The 20,758-nt window shown below is 37.6% G+C and overlaps 1 long non-coding RNA gene across 1 annotated transcript in view; it reads right to left on the bottom strand.

The window, feature by feature from the left end:
- LOC113110188 (uncharacterized) overlaps window positions 1-20,373 on the bottom strand; it is a 55,448-nt gene extending 35,075 nt beyond the window's left edge. The window contains exons 1-4 of the long non-coding RNA XR_003293096.1: window positions 17,560-20,373; window positions 17,406-17,441; window positions 17,237-17,315; window positions 225-471 (exon numbers count right to left, since the gene is read on the bottom strand). This is a non-coding gene — a long non-coding RNA (uncharacterized LOC113110188). The remainder of the gene's footprint in view (window positions 1-224; window positions 472-17,236; window positions 17,316-17,405; window positions 17,442-17,559) is intronic.
- Window positions 20,374-20,758: the final 385 nt, after the last annotated feature.

Here is a 20,758-nt window from a genome sequence, read left to right as displayed (position 1 = left end):
TCTAACAAATAACAACCATAAAAATCTCCCAGTGTGTGCCAGGCTTAAAATATAGTATGCTCTACATATTAAGCTTGGAAAGAGAAGAGAGTATTTCAACCTAAAAAAATTACACCCATCACCTTTACGCAGTAATGTTTTAAATCTATTCCTGTGCGTATTTATTCAGTAAGAGGCTTTCCCTGCGGTTCCACATCTCCGCACTGACCGCGCTCATCACTCACGTTAACGTTTTTCGCCTCTCTCCGGGCGAGTTAAACCCCGTTCTGCTGATTCTGTCGGTGTTCTTCTTCTCTCGCTTCCGCAGTGCTATTGATCCGAGTCTTCAGTGATTGAGAGCACAAACTCAAGTGTATGAGGTAGACCCTCTTGAACAGGGCCACTTATCTTCACCTCGTTCACATCTCTCCTCATGTCTCCCTTCTAAATGCCTTTCAGACCAGTCCTCGCCTCAGGTCAGATCTCCAAGTCCTACAGTGTGAATAATATGAATAAAATTAACATTAACTCACCCTCATGTTGCTCCAAACATTAACACAAAAGACATTGCAAACAAATCTACACAACGCTTCAAAAAGACCAAAACACACAATAAATGTGCACTTTGTGTGAGAACATATCAATATACCTTATCTTCTTCTAAAGGACTCCATTCTTGCAATTCAGATTAAAAAATAGTGTGTTGTTGCATTACACCTTGTTTGACATTATTGATGCCAAAACAAATAAGTGAGATGGAAAATCAGATGCAAGAAGTTAACAGCTTAAGTCATTTGTTGATTAATGCATATTGGAGACGCGAACCGTTTCAAATGATTCAGTTCGATTTGGTGAACTGGTTCAAAAAGATCCGGTTACATCGAATGATTCGTTCGCGAACTGGATAAGACAAACTGCTTTGTTTTGAATTCTCTCTCACAACAGACACGGAAGAGAAGACAATGCTGAATAAAGTCGTCGTATTTGCTATTTTTGGACCAAAATGTATTTTCGATGCTTCGAAATATTCTAACTGACCCTCTGATGTCACATGGACTACTTTGATGATGTTTTTCTTACCTTTCTGGACATGGACAATATACCGTACACACAGCTTCAATGGAGGGACTGAGAGCTCTCAGACTAAATCTAAAATATCTTAAACTGTGTTCAGAAGATAAACGGAGGTCTTACGGGTTTGGAATGACATGAAGGTGAGTCATTAATTACATAATATTCATTTTTCGGTGAACTAACCCTTTAAGTCTTTTTTCGGGGGGGGGGGGGGGATGTTTGCATTTACTATGAACTCTTGCATGAAAATAATTTTCCCAGAAAAAAAAAAAAAGAGAACAAATGACAGTATACAAGTTGGAATTACATGAGGCTGAGCAAATAATGACATCAGTTTTGGGTGCACTGCTCCTTTAAAGTTTACGCAGTGCATCTGTGTCATGCTTTCAGTTAGAGTCAGTTATATCCAGCTCATTTTGACAAAAACAACAGGAAATGTGTTCAGTCACGCACTTACAAATGGAAACCAAACTAAACTGCTTAACTTCCTAACCCGACTTCTTCAACCCAAGTATGACGGCGAAGCACGAGGAAGTGAGATGGGATGCTGGAGAAAGTTTGTGGACTGCGAGCACAGCGATAGCGCTGAAGAACACAGATATCATGTTTGCTCTTTCAGGAAAGAGTCATTCCGCCCGGCCGAGGCCTGATAGAAACCCAAAATAGTCCGTCAGCGGCGATCATCGGCCTACACCCATCAAACCTCAAGTCACAATTCTCCGATTGTATTTCAGGATCACCCTCTCCTGCTGTTCTTATCCGCCCCATTACTCTTTCCTGCCTTTAATAAAACAGACACAATAGTAATCTTAGAGAAACACATTCCCTGTCATGGTGACAGCCACACAACCTCCCCTCTTTTCCCTGCGAGTCTCTAGCCCTCTTTTGACAGCTACCTTTCAATACCGTAATCGCGGGGTAAGTAGCAATTTTCATTCAGCTCTACTATTCACGGGCCGCGCTAATGAAAGCCAGTACCTTGTAGGAACAGTTTCAAATAGGCTGATAGACAAGTCCTCTCCATTCTATTATGGAGACAGGCTCTTATCAGCGCGCCACAGTAATGCTCTTCCAAACCATTTGTCACCAGATTTACTCTCTTTACCCATCGCCGAACCCCAATCAGAATTCAATCCATGCCTCTCGCACTTTGGCCCTCACCTCATCTCCAACAGAAACCTCCCAACACTTCAGAGACGATTCGGCTTCAATTTAGAGGACAGCGTGGTGGGGCCGAGCTACGGAGAGCGTTTTGCGAAAATCAACTGTATCTAAAGACAAAGCCATGCGGATAATCCCAACCTCCCGGTCGGATTGAGTGTGTGCGTGCACGTCAGCAGCCTATTTGAGAAGCGGCTCATGCCAGCGCCGGAGACACAGTCTGCCGAGCGCAGGGATGAGCGCTGAATGAAAAGGAGGAATACCTCCGAGACCCGGGGTGGCCGAGAGGTGTCTCTAATATCTGATGTCTTTATTTCCAGCCGCACAATGCTGCCCGGCACGGGAGTGAATAGGCAAAAATGGCAGATCCAGTGGGAAGCGGTCGTGTCTCCAGACGGTGAGGGAGGGAGGGAGGGAGGGGGCCGTCGTGACTGTTGTGTGTGTTATCAGCGCTGCACTCGCACTTCCTCGTCCCCGCGTCCGGTGGCAGGGGCCAGTCAGAGGCCAGTGTCTGAGGCCATTGTGTTGTCACGGAGGAAAAGCCCGGCCCTTCACGCCTTCCCCAAAACCCTGTGCATTTCCTGTGTCCAATTTATCATTTACCACAAAAAGCACAAAAACCAGCAGATGAAATTCTGATAAAATTTGGGTAATAGTGAAAAGAGTACTGTTGTGCTCAGAATGCACGGAAAGTCTGGACATAACTCAAACGAGCTGTGAAATCCCTTGCTAACAAACAACCACGTCAATTTCCACCAAAACTATAGTAAATGTAAAATTACCTGAAAAAACATCTATTTAGCCTTAAAACAAGATTAAATGAACAGCATAATAACATACAAAATAATGGCATACGTAAATATACCTAAAAACATACAGATTTGTTTTTCATGTAAAAAAAAAATCTAAATATCCTTAAAAAAAAAAGATTAAATAACCAGCACAAGATAAAAGATACTTGCAAATTGGCCAGTGGCTTAAATAACATACAACATGTGGTATATGAGAATATATATATATTTTTAAATGTCCATAAAACAAGATGAAATTACCAGCATTAGATAACAAAACATCTGATTTAAGATATGTACAGATCTACCACAAAATGCATTTATATCCAAGATATATTCTCTGAAAACTGGCCAAGCTAGCAAGCGAACCTACTTAGGATGTTATTTTATGTAATTTAGATATTATGTTAATAAGTTTGAATTGAATTTTTATGATAATTATATTTAGATATTTTCTATAAAAAAAATACAAGGTCTAGGTAACTTGAAATTACCCACCATTTGCATTAAAATAAATTTAAAAAAATACAATAAATGTTAAAAACAAATTAATTAAATGAAACTAAAATCAGAAAAAATAATAAAATCACAATATTATAATGTTATTATCTATTATCACGTGGTTTTATGTTATTAATAATGAATGCAGTAACTATTTTAGTGAAAAATACGGTCAACATAGTAAAGCAATAAACCCCCAAGAAGCTGTGGTTTACGATGAATTTAGCTAACGAGTGTTGTTAGGCACATAGCAAAGCGTGCATGATTGTAGAGTCATTTACAACAGCTTCGAACGCAGCTCAACCAATCAGAATCGAAGGCCGAAACTATCCGTTTTATAATAGATATTTTATGTTTCTGTTCTGACAGTCAAAACAAGGTTTGTTGTAGTGGTCTATGGAAAAGGGAGCCAAATATATGCAGCCCTTGAGGGGGGGACAGAGAGAGTGACACAGAGAGAGAGAGATAGTGTGTGTGTGTGAGAGAAAGAGAGCGATAGAGAAAGAGAGAGGTGTACTGATGAATACTAAGAGAAGAACAGCAGCGATGTGTCTTTAGTTTGAGAATGACCTTGCGGTCCATCAAATGAGACGAGACGGGCCGTTCTGAGCGTGAATAATGGCTCGTTTGACAAAATGCCTGCTCTTTATTCTTTAAAACATCTTTATGTATAGTGCATCAATATTACAGATGCGGGTTAGTGATTTTTTTTTTTTTTTTTGGTGCTGAATTCCTCAAATCATGTGTTGTTGAGGAGAGTGTGTAACTATTTCATTAAGTGATCATATAGTCTGTTTTCACCTGCTGGACCCGAAAACAGGTGAAAAAAATCCCACAAGTTGTTTGTTTTTAGACTGCAAGTTGAGGCGAACCTCTCCACCGAGGTGGAGCTGGAAGGAGGAACAGGATTTTGGAGTGATTCTGATAGCTATTTACTCCCGGAACGCAAGTGGGCGTTTTGGTCATGATTGGGTTAGTTCTGAGTACCAGTTGGGCTTGTTTTGTTATGCAGACCTGGCAACCCTGGCCCCCAATCCTCTAGCACATTCCCTGAGTTTTGCCAGGGAATGCATTATTCACTTTTCATAAAATGAAAAAAAAAAAACACATATATAAAAAGTAGCTGCGAGAGTAATGTGGAGGTGTTTCTATTCGGCATGTGCATTTTTCATTTTTTCTGATGGATGTTCTATTGGAGATATTTAGGCGTGTGTATTTTCGCCGAAAAGAAAACGTTTCTCGTCATCCTTCCCATGAGCGGCGTCAGATGATGGAGAGGGGCCTCCTCTCCACGGCACTGTTACTAGGGAACCAAAACTGGACCTCTCTCAAGTTTCTCTAGACACTGCAGAGCTCCAAAAAAAAAAAAAAAAAAAAAAAAAAAAAAAAAAGCCAGTGTTTCCTTTGGCAGCGGCGCTACTTTTTCTAACCTTCCCAGAGTAAGAGAGACGAGAGAGACGAGCAGCCGGGTGACCCAGGGAGGGGGAGGAAGGGCAGTCCTGCTTTTCCACCCTTTTCCCCTGCTAGAGTTCGGAAAAATGTCTCTCCTGTCCACATGCTTTTCACCCCCCCTCCCCCAAGGTGTGCAACCCCCCCCCCCCCCCCCCCCCCACAAAACCCCGGCCTGTTCTCAGAGGAACAACAACCTCATCCAAACCACATGTCTTTACACTTTCACTGCCTCGAAAAAGAGCACGACATTAAAAACAGACAATCAGGAATGGAAACGGAATGCAAAATCCAAATCAGGATCTTTCCTTATGAGAAAATTGAACAGTATCTAAAAACAACAGAAATGAGAGCAAAATTAGATTTTTTTTTAAGTCTTCACTGCTTCTCCAAGAAAGCAAACAGATGGAATAGAGAGCAAATGGAAGCATTTTTCTCCTCCGAAACCCCCCCAGTGATTTCATGTGAAGACATTTCTGAACAATGTCAAACCGTGCTCAGATTTGCCAAGTCTGTAATCAAGAGATCAATCAATATGAATTGAGACAAACATTTGATTGACAATTAAAAACAGACAGAAACGGACTCCTTGCACTTGGTCACAATATCTAAAAAAAAAAAGAGAGAAATGAGAGCAAAAGGAGATCTCTTTCCTATTTCAATTATTTATCCTATACTGCAATAAAATGAAATGCAAAACTGATGGAGACATTTGCTTAGATTTTTCTCCTCCAACTTTCAGGCAAATCAGCTCATTACTTGTCAGAGGATGGTGGTCAAAAAATATATATAGCCTATATATTTTTTTTTATATACTCTTGTCTCAACTGCTTCTCCAAGAAAGCAATAAGATGAAATGGAGAGCAAATGAGTATAATGCACATTGTACATGCCTGTATATCTTAATATTTAAGACTACAGTTTACTTTTATGCACATTATTTTGCGTTCTATATTCAATTCTACAATATACATATTTTTTATATTTTATTCTTATATTTTTTATTGTTTACTTTTATTTCATTCTCACATAGCAATATTTATGTATATTTTCATCTGTGTTGTTGTCTTTAATAATTGCACTGTCCATGGAGCGGACCTGACTCACATTTCACTGCTGGTTATATATGCTATATTTTTGTATGTGACGAATAAAAATCTTGAATCTTGAAATGGAAGCCTTGCCTTGAGATATTTCTCCTCTAAAACACATTGCAGTAATCTCATGAGTTTCAGACGAGATCTCAACAGTGTCTCAAACAGTGCTCAGATTTGTGATCAAAAGATCTATATATGTACTCAAACCAAGAAAAATGGAAGAACACTGAAAATAGACAATCAAGGATGGAAACAAACTCCTTACAGGGAAAACAGACTCAGCTAACCACATGATCACAGTATCTAAGAATAACAGAAATCAGAGAAAAATGAAAACTCAGGTTATTTGCCCTGGACAACAATTAGATTAAAGCCTTAGTTCACCCAAAAATTAAAACTAGATCATAAATTACTCACCCTCAAGTCTCAATTCTAAGGTGTATATGTCTTTCTTCTTTCAGACGAATCCAGTCAGAGTTATATATAACTTTTCTTCCTTCGCTCACAAACGTTGGTTTTCACAAGACTCGCCAGCGTATTCAAAATGCTGACCTCATACGTCATAAATTATTTTTTTTTAAATCCAAACAAGATTCTTTATCTTTGGGAAAAGACCCCAGTAATCTTATGAGTTTCTGAAGAGATCTCAAAAGTGTCCCAGACGGAGCTCAGATTTGCCAGAAAATGTATTATTTGAGCTGCTATTTGTATTAATTCATAACTCAAACAACAATTTCAATTTCTCGCATTTAAACATCTGAGACTTTGTAATACTGAAATGCAACAAGTGAGAACTCCATTGAGCCTTGAGTGATGAACGAGCAACCTCTGATCAATAAAATCCTCCTCTGAGTAGCCATTTAATTCATTTTTAATAGGTCTCAGTTTTATAATCTTACGGTTTTATAATCTTAATTTGAACAACTTTCTCAGTCATGTTTACATCTCGCTAAGAATTTGTGGAGAGACAAAAGGAAATGGAGAACTCCATTAAGCTCCATTAGCTTTTGAGTGCTGAACAAGCAGCCTCTGAACAATAAAATCTTCCTCCGAGTAGGTGTTTTAATTGGTTTTTAATTAGTCTTTTTTTAAACTTCTTTTCAATTAAAATGATTTGTAAAAATCCCTAAAACAAGATACATGTAATTGAAAAAAAAGCATTCAATATTAAGTCTTGATTTTAATTATTTATACTTAAAACAAGCGAGAAAAAAATACAAAAGACAATGCCTAATTAAAAAAAAATATACTCTAATTTTCACTGGAAGATAAGACCTAAACGCTCATTTAGATTTTTTTTTTTTTGGCACTACAGTTTATTTACTTTTATCACATCTTGAAGGAATACTGTGCTATACATTACTATGAGAAGCAGTGCTCAAAACACTTTGTACAAATCCTCAGCAATACCGTGTTACTTTTGGGTGTCCAGAGGAGAGCACATACAATCACAGCAGAGAGTTTTCCCCTAAAAGTGCTCGTTCCCCACTGCCTACGATTTCTCAGTCTCTGTCTCTCCTCTGGCTGACTGCTGCTTAACTCAGCTGCACGCTCACAACTGCAGTGGAGCAACACAGGCAGCCAAAGAAAGAAGACAATTATCCTCAATATCTGTCACTCACATGACAGCCCAGCTTCTCCTAGCCACGCTTCAACAGATGCAGGTGGGGGAACAAAGAGGTTCGGGCTGCTGCTGCTTTTAAGCAAACTCTCTCTGTCTTTCTCATTACCTGGCCCATTTGCATGCAGACTGTCAAACAAAGGTGTTGATGGGGAAAGATACGAGAAGAAAGGAGTAAAGATTCTGTATACCGCCTCTGTGTGTGTCTGTTTACGTGGGTTTGGGCTTTTGCAGGCGGTATACACACTACAAGCAAGTACAAGCGTTTTGTCGTTGCGTATCACATGCACAGTTCCCCTCCAAATCGATCACCCACAATGCATCATTTTGCACCCACGATTCACAAGCGAAATCCAGAAGCCTGTGCGGATTTAAAGATACATTTCCTTCGTACATGACTAGGAATCAGACAAGGAGTCATTAACTAGTTTCAAATGTTAAAAATGGTGAATTTAACCTACACAAACTCCTAATTAAATGTAACCAGTTCAATTTTTCCATGCACAATTTATCATATATTTCCACAATGCTATGAATACATTTGAGAGCTATAGCCTGCATGAATTGATTGTATTTTTATAGTGGCTTTCCAAATTTCCTAGCAGCAAAAATTTGGTCTATCAACAACAAAACTGAAAATATGATGCAATCACAGCTAATCGAATATATATGAGGCTTAATATATGTTAGAGGTTCAATAAATAGTTATATAAAGCAGAGATTAAGACAATATGAGATTTGAACATACATCATTTTCCTCCCAAAATCAAAATTAAGTGAGTTTATACTTAAAACAAGAAGACTGTCTGCCAATTGGGTTAGAAAATAAATTTAATTTAAAGGGAAAATAGTTTTATTTTCTTACCCCATTGTCAGCTAAAACTATTTTTATGAATTTTTAAGACAATACTTAATATCTTAAGTCATTTTGCTTCTCAGGTATCTTAATTTCTGAATATTTAGATATTTTTACTGGAAAACAAGACAAAAATATGAAGAAAATAGATGCATGGTACTAAAGCTAAACTTACAACTAGTTATGACAAGAAAAAAAAACTGCCAATTTATCTGCCTTTACCTTCAGATTATCATTAAGTTACTTAATTTTTACCTGAACACTTCCAAAAAGAAAAGAAAAAAAAAAACTTACTGTAGCTTTAGGTTTGCATTTTAGTTTTAGCCTTTTATTTGTTCAAAAATGTTATATTGTTTTTTTTATATATATTTTAAACCTTAAAACAAATACTCTTAAAAAATCTTAACTGATATTTATGTTTTTATTTTTCCAGTTAAAATGTAGTCTTGAAACATGAAAAATTAGCTGGCAAGATATTAAAACCTATATTCACATGCACTAGTTTATTATTAAAAACAAGTGTAAAAATCTGACAAAACACTCAGATTCAAGACGTTTGAGATATTTTCACTGCAAAACAAGACTAGGATGTTTGCAGAGCACTCTGCACTGCTAATATGTGTGATGCATTATGCAAATTCAAACTATGACTGAAATATCTCCCCTTATAGTTGTTCAAACAAATTATAATCACCTGAAACGTGTTTACTGGCGTGTTGGAAGCGCACAGGAAGACAACATTGCCATCGCAATTCTGGGCTGAATTTAGCAGGTATGTAAATATGTTTGCTCAACCCTCATGATTGGGCTGCTTACAGTGAGACAGACAATGCTCCGTGCTGCCTTTATTCATTAATGGCAGCTTTTGTTCCTGTAAACAACATGAATATTTAATCCGTCCTTAGATTCCCTCTTGGTTAATGAATGTGTCTCAACCAGCACGCCTGGCTCTCTAGGGACGCGGGCCGCCGGGAACGGTTGCTAAGCAGTCATCGCGAACGTAGCCTGCTTCATTCTTTCATGAACAACGTGAGCGTTCTGCACCGCGGCCTGGATCCCGTGCGCATGCGTGACACGCTCCGACCCTCCGCGGGTCCCCCGGAGGAAACGCACGGCGAGATACGTGAACGCATCGAGACACCTGGCTGCGCCGCCACGACTGATGTCACTTCCTGTGCATGGAAATCGCATAGCACGATTATGAAACCGGTTTACGACTGAATCGAAAGGTTTGCAAGCAATTAAGGGTTATTTATTTGCACTCCTCTCTCTCCAGTACATGAATGCCACATGTTCCTCCAGAGGCGCGGAGAAACAGACAGACAGACAGACAGACACTCGTAAACTTGTGCGTCTCCGTGCGCAATTGGTCCACAGGGAGAGAGCAGCGATCTTATGGAGGAACCCACGCCAGACCCTGCCTCAAGCAGGCTTCCAGCTGTTGTCAATTACTGCCACTTTAACGGCGCGTTAAACACACAATGGCCAATGAGGCGCTGCCACCCGAGTCACTATTTAACTGCAACACGGCCATTAGCTGATCCTGAGGGCCCGGAGCCTGCTGCTTTACCTAGCGAGGCCCAATTTAATGAAATTAAAGCTCAACTCCCTTTAATAGCCAGGTTCCCCGTCATAAATTCATTAGCTGCTGATGAGTATCTTCCCGTTATGTTTTAACGCGAGATTTACAGTCGCCTAATGAACACCATCAAGGGTTTAAGGAGCTTGTCTCATTAGGGAGGGATTTTAATAGACAAACAGAGACGGGATGACTGCCGTGGGAGTTGCATCTGAAGGGTTTCTCCTCGTTTTTCCTGCGTTCAGAAATCAGCCAGCGCCAATTACTTTGGGTAACGTAATGAGCGCCGCTGTTGACTCAGGTGAGCGAAACTGAAAGACTCCACACACTACTGCCCTTCAGGCCGGGTATTAAATTTCTCTCATCTGTTTTGCCGTTGTCGGTGTGAGCGCGTTGGGGGTGTAATATATATGGACGGGGGCAGGAATGCCGCCTCCTCCCCCCTGTACCCCAACGTCTCAAATATCCTCAATGTCAAACATGGTGGGCTCCAAAAATACATCTCTGTGCACAGTCTCCCCTTCTACTGGATGTCCATCTATAGGTCTGTCCCTCGCAAATTTATAGCAGCACTAATGCAAAACATCATCGCTAATCTTGTGCAGGCGCTTGTTTACAAAGCAACTGTCACCATCTTTTTAAGGTGCTGTGGTTTTCAACTGGTGGGTTGCAGGGAAAAACGATGCTGAATGCAAATAATAATATGCAACTAAATTAGAGGAATTCCATCTTTAATATTTTATAGTATGCATTTTATATTTATATAGTAATTGTATTTTTATAATAATAATAAAAAGCCTATTAAAGTTGTGCATCAAACAAACTCTACCATGCCAACATGGACATGAACAAAACTACACAAGTAAAACAAAATAGGCCCACAGACCAGATTAATAAGAGTTATTGAGATTATCAAACTATTTTTTAAATTGATATTGTATTTATTAATACTAAAATTATATTATTTTGAAAATTAGAAATATAAAAATTTAATTGTTATAAAGTACTATTAAAATGATAGAGTACTTTATTTAGTAATACTGAAATATAAAGTAAATTATATTAAAATTAAAGTATTATTAAAATTGGTATTGGTATTAGAATTGACACTAAAATTAATGTTAAAATTAATATGATATTAAAGTGAAGTATTATTAAAATTTATATTGTTTTAATACTAATTTGTCACGATAATACTAAAATTAATGTACAAATTCATATATTAAAATTTTTATTTTATTCATAAGGACAAGAACTCCAATTCACTCGAATTGTAGTGAAAAGTTAAAAAGCCTTTATCGCATCACTGACTTTATACGTTAAAACTACACTATACGGCTACATGCCTTCATCAGGGTGTCATATTGGATATTTATTCATATTAAATATTACAATTAATATTATAAAAAAAAATCTATATTAATATTCATTCACAATTCAGAACTTTATAACTGTTTTTGAGACACCAGTTCTAAAGCTAAGCAGTTAAGAACCACCGTCATCGAGTGTCCCGTTAAATGCTAAAGCGCCTGTCATTGAATTTGCTGTCACCAGTGAGGGACAAGATTTGTGCTTTGACTGATGACATCGTGCAATATATCAGGAAGTTTCCTCAAAGCGGACAGTGAGATGGGACCCTGCTGTCAACACACCCTCACCGTTTCCTGTACTTTATCTGTTAGGTGTTCACTTCACTCATTCTGATGATCCACCTTTGCATTTAAAAGATGCGAATCACAAAATGCGGCGCTTGTGACTTGCATGCAACCATCAAAATGCAACATCTAGACTCTGCTGCCTCCCAAACACACACACACACACACACACACACCTCTGGGCTGCCCATCATCTTCATGTTACTCTCTCAGACGACTAACATAAACAGATTGTCTAACTGCAATGAAAACATACTGCACCGGCCAGTGTGTGTCTGAGAGAGAGACAGGCTCTTCTTTCAGTCAGAGACGACCTGAACGCCACACACTCCAGACCACCGTCTGCAAGACCCCATCCTGCAGGAAATGCACAAATCAAATACAGTCCAGTTTATTTATCTTACTTCACTAGCAAATTGTTTTATCTTGTTCTAAGCATAAAAGCAACCAAATTTAGGAAGGTTTACGCTTAAAACAAGAAACAGGTTTACCACTGGGGTAAGAAAAATAAACAATATTAGCCATCTGAAAACAATATCTTACACAATTCATCTGGTTTTAAGGCTGATTAGACATTGTAAAATCTGACAATGAATTTTAGATGAATTTTAGGTGCAACAGATGATAAAGATACAATAAAAACAGTAAAAATTGGAAATGTTATTACAATTTAAAATAAGAGTTCCAGCATCATTCCTCCAGTCTTAAGTGTCACATGATCCTTCAGAAATCATTCTAATATATTGATTTGCTGCTCAAGAAATATTTCTTGTTATCATCAACGTTGAAATCAGTTGTGCTGCTTTGTATTTTTGTTGAAAAAATTTTGAAACTGATAAATGGAAAGTTCAAAGAACAGCATTTATTTAAAATATAACTACTATAATGTAACATTACAGGGCTAAGTGACTATCACTTTTGATCAATTTAATATCCTTGCTCGATAAAAGTGCACTTAATTTAGGTTATGGCATTTAACAGTGGTCTGCCTGCTGCAATATAGTATGCAAATAACAAGCAGGAGGTTTTTGGATGTAAAATAAAACTAATTCCAACTCTGCCCTGAGGCCCCCACCAATGCATCAATCAATAGGGAGTGTGTCCTCCACAGCGCCTGAGTGAAAATCCAGACATGAGCTAATGCTGGAGAAATATACACGAAAGGCTTAGAGCGAGCAGACACACACACACACACACACACACACACACACACACTTGGAAAGCTCTGTGGTGACGTTTTACGACTGCCTCGCATTAATAAACAAAATAAACAAATATACAAATGGTCAGGAACTGTTTTCACGAGGCATGAACCAACACATGAGGTAGTAGTTTGTTCACGCATTTGGAATAAACTGACGCTGGACGCTTTGTGTTTAATAACCCATAAATGCATAAACCACACTATAAAACTTCAATATTTTCTTCTGCATTCCGAAATCTGCCAACCAAAAGGGCTTTAGCTGTTTTACAGTAATATAACCTGGAAAACATCGTGTGCACACACCAGTAACAAATACTATAGACTGTGAGGCTGACATGATCATCTCAACTGCCTGATTGTTCAGATCACAAAATGTAACTATATTATTGCACAGCTTCTGTATATATATTATATATTATCATCACCCAGCTACTGTGTAGATATAGACACAATGTTCATATAGACACAATGTGTACTCTAGCAAATCTCAACTGCTTGATTTTTTTTCTTCATCATAAAATTTAACTTTATTATTGCACAGCTCAGTTGGATATACATGTATTTATAAGTACATAATTATATATCCAACTTTATTCACATTTATAGAGTAAACTCACAAAAAACCATATACAGGTGCATCTCAATAAATTAGAATGTCATGGAAAAGTTCATTTGAGTAACTCAATTCAATGCACACAGACTGAAGTAGTTTAAGTCTTTGGTTATTTTAATTGTGATGATTTTGGATCACATTTAACAAAAACCCACCAATTCACAATCTCAACAAATTAAAATATGGTGACATGCCAATCAGCTAATAAACTCAAAACACTTGCAAAGGTTTCCTGAACCTTCAAAATGGTCTCTCAGTTCGGATCACTAGACTACACAATCATGGGGAAGACTGCTGATCTGACCGTTGTCCAGAAGGCACATCACAAGGATGGTAAGCCACAAACATTAATTGCCAAAGAAGCTGACTGTTCACAGAGTGCTGTATCTAAGCATGTTAACAGAAAGTTGAGTGGAAGGAAAAAGTGTGGAAGAAAAAGATGCACAACCCACCGAGAGAACCGCAGCCTTATGAGGATTGTCAAGCAAAATCAATTCAAGAATTTGAGTGAACTTCACAAGGAATGGACTGAGGCTGGGGTCAAGAGCCACCACACCAACGTGCCAAGGAATTTCAGACCTGCCCACACTGCCAAAATCAACTTTACATTTACAATTAAAGCAAAAGGAGCCCCTACTGAGTATTGAGTACATGTACAGTAAATGAACATACTTTCCAAAATGTTTTTTAATTACTGGTCTTATGAAGTATTCTAATTTGTTGAGATTGGTGAATTGGTGGGTTTTTGTTAACTGTGAGCCAAAATCATCACAATTAAAAGAACCAAAGACTTGCATTAAATTTATTTAATGCACAAGTTTCACAATTTGAGGTGAATTACTGAAATAAATGAACTTTTCCATGACATTCTAATTTATTGAGATGCACCTGTATACAGCAAATGTCAGCTTCTTGATTGTGATTCTCAATGCAAATCCAGCTCTATATGTAAAGTTGGATACAAGTATAAAAATACAAGTATTAATCGTGCATACAGAAAACTCATGTAAACTAATAAATATAATGCAAATCTCAACTGCATGATTGTTTATATCGTTGCAAAATATCAACTATATAATGACATGTAAAGTGATATATACAATGTAGCAAATCTTAATAACTTGAGTGGTTATATCATCACAAAATGTGAACTATATTATCGCACGGCTCTATATGTAAAGTTGAATATACATATATGCAACTTTATTCACATATTAAATATCTTCATTATCAACTGCTTGATTGTTAAAAGTAAACTATTAAAAGCACAGATCTATATGTAAACTTGGATATATGTGTATATACAACTGTATAGCAAATATGAACTGCTTGATTATTTATATAATTGCAAAATGCATCTATATTACCACAGTTCTCTATATAAAGTTGTATGTATAAGTATTTCCTACTTTGCTTGCGCATATACGTTATACACGTGTAAAATGACATGGGCAATTGCAAATCTCAGTTGCTAAAAATTATCCTTTTTTTTCCAGGGTTTATAATTGTCCTTAAATAAAGATATGTCAACTAACAGTGATTTTCTTTCTCCTCTTTAGTGTATTTGCGGTCAAAACTGTTTATTTTATGTCTTTTTAGCAAGATTTGTACAGCACAGTGGTCAACTAATGTTGTTTTTATTGTGCTTTGTAAATACATTTTGATTGATTGATTGCTTATATCTCAAGCAAACAAACAAAACTCTATATAAATTAAGATATACAGCTATATCCCACTTTATAACCTACTTCTATAGCAAATCTCAACAGCTTGAGTGTTTATATCAAAATGCAACTATATCATTGGCCTTCTCTGCTAAATGTGACTTGAACATTAAAGATTTTCAGTAAAGTAAAATACGATTTACTTGACTTGGCTTGAAAGAAAAGGTGCAGGGCCAGTTAGATTTGAATTGTATTACTTGAGGAACGTATTATCACGAATGAGGCAAAACAACTTTTCTAAACAGCGCCAGCGCCTCTCCAGTGTTCCCATGTCCTGTGAGACTCAGTCGGTGTGTCGCGTCTGAGATCATCGGTGCCACACGGGTCAGGTTTATTTCAGAAACTTTCGTCCCCATGGAAGAAATCCGAGGCATGTGCATCACCAGTGTTGTGGGTGTATTTATGAGCATGATGTACACCGGGTATTTTTGGCCTAGCATGAGGACAGAGTGAGCACGAGTAGAAGGGGATCATTTCAGGGACGAGGAGTGGGGGCTGGTGTTCAGCACCCGGTTAATTTTATCTAACGGCCCGAGCACAATCAAAACGAGAGATTGACTCGCCGTGAAGAAGTGAGGGCCGGTGTCAAGGATACGGAGAGAGAGCGAGAGAGAGAGAGGCTGTTTGTGATTAATCTGGCTGCATTGCATCACCGCCCTCCGGAGCAGCCAACTGGAGCACCCAGCGAGGCGAGCGCTGTCTATTCTGAGAGCAGAGCCTCATCTCGAGGCCAGCCACCGCCGTCTTATGACTGCCACTGAACACCAGCCGCGCTCGGGGTTTCAGAGCTTGGACAATGACCTCAACAGGGCCATTACACAACACTTAACACCTATCGACCAGCACACGGCCAGTGTGATACATTTGCTTTAACAGCAGCTCCATATTCTATATTAATTAGGTTGAGCGAATACTGTATGTACTGTAGGCATAGTATATACTGAAGCAATGGCATGAATAGTAACGTAGAAAAGCTTATTACTAAAAAAAAAAAAAAAGGTACAATGTAGGGTTATTATTGTTAATGATTAAAATCATAAAGTTTTGTTACTTGAAATACATAAAAAAAAAAAGATTTCAGCTAGTTCCCAAGGCAGCACTTCTCATTTTAATTTAGTTTAACTTGCAGTACAAAAATAGCTCAAATAAAAATGAATAAAAACAAAGCATAACCTAAAATTTTACAACTTAAATCTCAACTAATTCAAAATACTAAAAACTATAAAATGCTCTCAGTGATACTAAAAATAACTGTGGTGTAATATACCTTTATTCATTATTTATCCCTAAACTGTTCATATAAGTATCTTGTAAAAGGGAACCAGTGACAGGTTTGTACCTTTTTTCTTAGAGCATACAGTAGAGTAGCATGCTTTTCCGAATGTAACCAAACAGGGCTAAATAAAACTAAATACATTAATTTGTATTAACTGCAGCGTTCTGGAGCTCTATATTTGATACATATTAGGGTGAATATCTTTAATTTGTGTTTAAAATTAAAAAAAATGACTCACTGACACTACTAGATTTTAAAAACAGGAAATAAAATTTCAAACAAACAAAATGCTACATTGTTGTCATGAGACCTCATCATGCCTCATTCTAATGTTAAATTACTTTGGAAATAAAAATAGTAATTTTCCATTTAAGTCCACTTTTATGTATGTTTGAGCATACGTATGTTTATGTAGGTATGATCAAAGGATTGTGTCTATAATTCCAGTTTATAAAACAATATACAGTATAAAGCAAACCTCAAATGCTTGATTTTTTTTTTTTGTAGTATAAAGACTAATAAGTTTTTTTTTTAATGCTTTCAATTGTAACTACAATTCTGTTTTATTTGTGATGTATGTTCTATGGCATTTATTCAAATTCAATTTAAATATGATTGTAATGGTTGTGAATATATCAGTCATAAACAAATTTTACCATCTGACACCACCTCTGCACCATGGTACACCACATGACTCCTCCAGCACACGACCTGACCACCGGACCAGACTAGATCCTGGAGGAAAACCACACATACAATCACTTTAATGCTTTCTGTACAAAATAAAGAAAAATGGAAAGAAAACTCTTTTTTATATTTTCCCACATGGAATTGACAGGATGGTGAAAAGTGTCTTTTCAGCTGAAAAGAAAAAGACAATAATATTTAGAATAATGTGCACTCATAAATCATTCACAATAGGAACAGGAAGATTCACAAAATACATAGTTAATTTCAATGTTGAGTTGAAGATACACACCAGCTTGTCAGGTTGTCCTGTTCGAGGCAAATTCAGAAGTGTTTTGGTGATTCAGTGTCTTAGAATTTCAGCAGTGGAATCCACACACACACACACACACACACACACACACACACACACACACACACACACAGCCCTTGGCTAAACTCTAAATGAAAGACCTGGCGATGTACTATCCTCCTTTGAGGCGAGCAGCTAATGAAATGGAGCCACTGAGCCCTAGAGCGCTGGACACAGAGCAACACCTGACACTCTCTGTGCTGCTTTACTGTCTGTCTCAGCGCTGCTGTAAATACCAGCATTATTGAACAGCAGTTTCATCAGAGAGTGACGACGCTCCACACTGCATGATTCAACTGCCCTTTAATGCCAGATCATTTTTTCAATAACACTCCAATCATTACATCAAATGTGTATATGATGCTTGAGTACTTCAATTTGAACTGGGGGAGCAAACAGGAAGCAGCATTCCAATTAGAATGTAATGAAGAATTTAAATGAACTGAAATTCAAAGAAAAGCAAAGTTTATCAAGACAATGTTTCAAAGCTGACTTTAAAAATGGCTTGACGTTTGAAGTTTTTATAATCCTAATGTACAACGATAAATTCCTCTTCCTATCATCCTGATTTGAAGTCGCAATGTAACAAATGGAGCAACAAAAATATCAAGTAGTAATAAAAATGCAGCAATAAAAAGGTATTGGCGAGACGCAACCTTTTATCTTAGAATTCTGACTTCACAGTTCTGAGTTCATCTCAAATTACTGACTTTTTTCTCGCAATTGTAAATATATCATAATCTGAAATTCTCTCAGAATTTTTAGTTTTCCTTTCGACTATGAAAGTGTGAGTCCATGATACAGTGGAGAAAGTCCTTCACCAAAAAAATCCACCCATCTAATCCACATATTTGTTTAGAGTTGTTTTTTATCTTGTAAACAGTGATTGATCTGTGCAGATTTCTCTCCTGATTCAGACCAGAGAACCAATATTATGGATAAAGGACTCAAGTATTTGCTGGAAACTAAGGTAGGTTAAAAATCTCTTAAAGGACTTGTTTCTTACAAACATGCAGCTTTTCACTTTGTGAAAATGTTAATTGATGGACTGGAGTGGACTGGATTATTGTGATGTTTTTCTCAGCTGTTTGGACTCTTATTCTGACGGCACCCATTCATTGCAGAGCATCCATTGGTGAGCAAGTGATGCAATGCTACATTTCTCCAAATCAGATGAAGAAACTCATCTCCATCTCAGGATGACCTGAAGGGAAGTCATTTTCATCTGATTGAAATTTTTTGGTGAACCACTGCTTTAAGTAAAGTTGAACCAAATAAAGTAAATTTGTAAAGATAAAATGCAGAACAAATTCTGGGTGATGGTAAAAATTTGTACTGCACAATAAGATTTTAGAGAAATGAGCCGATAGATTTTTTCCTGAGAGACTGCCGCATAATTTAGCATAAATCAGAGTTATCTCAATAATATTAGCGATAAAGCACAATTACTGGTGTTTGTTTGTTTGTGCTGCAGTCGGTGTAGGCTGTCATTTCAGTCCTCAGACTCTATTCCTCAGTGGATTCCAGCAGCTTACCACGTTATCCTCAGGAGAGCTTCTCCAGGTCCCACTATAAATAGACCAATTAGAGCTGTTTTTCTGCGATGGGTGTACGGTTTCTTACAACAGCCCTCTCACCCACGAGAGAGGGGTCATTAGTGGGGCTGTCACCGGCGGCAGGGCCACCAGCTCACCTGCTTTTTGGGAATGTTTCAATGCAATCAAGTCATTTTAGAAGAATTACTGTGAGTTGCATGCGTGGGCACGGATTGCCTATTAATTTGTTTCGAAATGCCCGTTTTACTCGTCTATAATAGATGTGTCCCCCGCTAGTGCGAGCGAATTAATTTAGCCAGTGCTGAGGGGAGTTTTACACCCTGAGACGGTATTACTTAACAGAGAAATCTGTCTCTTCCTCCGCCTCCCCATTGCCGCAGGACATCGCATAAGATGTGCTCTCACCCAATTTGTTTGCCTTTCTGCTTAATTGACTGCGCTTGATTGCTCCTGTTAAATCACTGAGAAGCTGTGAAGGAACTTCGGCCGGTTTTATCAGCTTTGTTTGTTTATGATGTATCGCGTTTATATGAATAGTGCCGGAACGAGAAACCGATTCCCATCGGGACTACAGAAATCATCCCGATTCCCTTGGCTCCCATAAGGCTTGGCAGCTTTTTGATGGTTCCATTGTGCGCCGTTTCCTGGGTGCCGCAGACTGGCGGGGGCCGTGCGGTTCTGAAGCGTGAGACAGCCGCGCACCCGGAGCCCCAGAGCCGCAGGGCTGGCTGTCAAAACCGGCTGGTCGTCTGGGATTACTCCAGATTGGAGCTCATTAGCATCCCGCTGAGAATCTCGCGCTAAATGGTATCAAGCAGCTATTTTAGACGAGGTAATCTCGAGAACGTGGTATATTGTGGCGCTTGAATTATTTCCCAGAGATCTGGCGGTTGAGCGAGAGGCGGGAAACAAAAGGTGAAACGCGTTGTTGGGAATCACAGAATGCAACAGTTGAGCATCGTCACGGTCAGAACGCCATGACCGTGCCAGCGGATTTAGCGCGGTCTGCACTTAAACTGATCGCCAATTGATGGCACAAAACTTAAAATCAAAGAAAAAAAAACAAATAGGTAAAAATTTTTATAAAAGAATGCATTATTTTAACATTATATAGCAAAATTGCAACAGCCAAAAAAAGAAAAGAAAAATCTTAATCTCACCATTTAACAATTAGAAAAAATTCCAAATAAAAAGTTTAACACCAACTTATATATGTATAATAAAATAAAAGCAATACCTTAAAAGAAAACATACTATTGTATTTAATTATTTTAAACATTACGCAATACACTTTTTGAAACATTGAAAAAAAAAAATATATATATATATATATATATTTAGGTTTCTAAATATGTTCTAAATATGTCCTGAAGTGAATAGATTAAAATATATATATTAAATTCAATAAAAAATAAATAAGTGCATTATTGCATTATATAGCAATATTATACACACCATTATATATTTTATAATTTAAAATGTACAAGTATTTAAAGTAAAAAAAATAATGTTAAGTGTGTTATTGTTGAGGTTTTTTTGCAATTATATATATTCTTTATAAATAAAAAAAGGTAGAAAATAAA

This window comes from Carassius auratus, chromosome 10 (assembly GCF_003368295.1).
Source record: "Carassius auratus strain Wakin chromosome 10, ASM336829v1, whole genome shotgun sequence".
In the NCBI taxonomy this organism is placed as follows: domain Eukaryota; kingdom Metazoa; phylum Chordata; class Actinopteri; order Cypriniformes; family Cyprinidae; genus Carassius; species Carassius auratus.
Note: the sequence above shows the minus strand (reverse complement) of the source record. Positions and strands in the feature narration are given on the sequence as shown.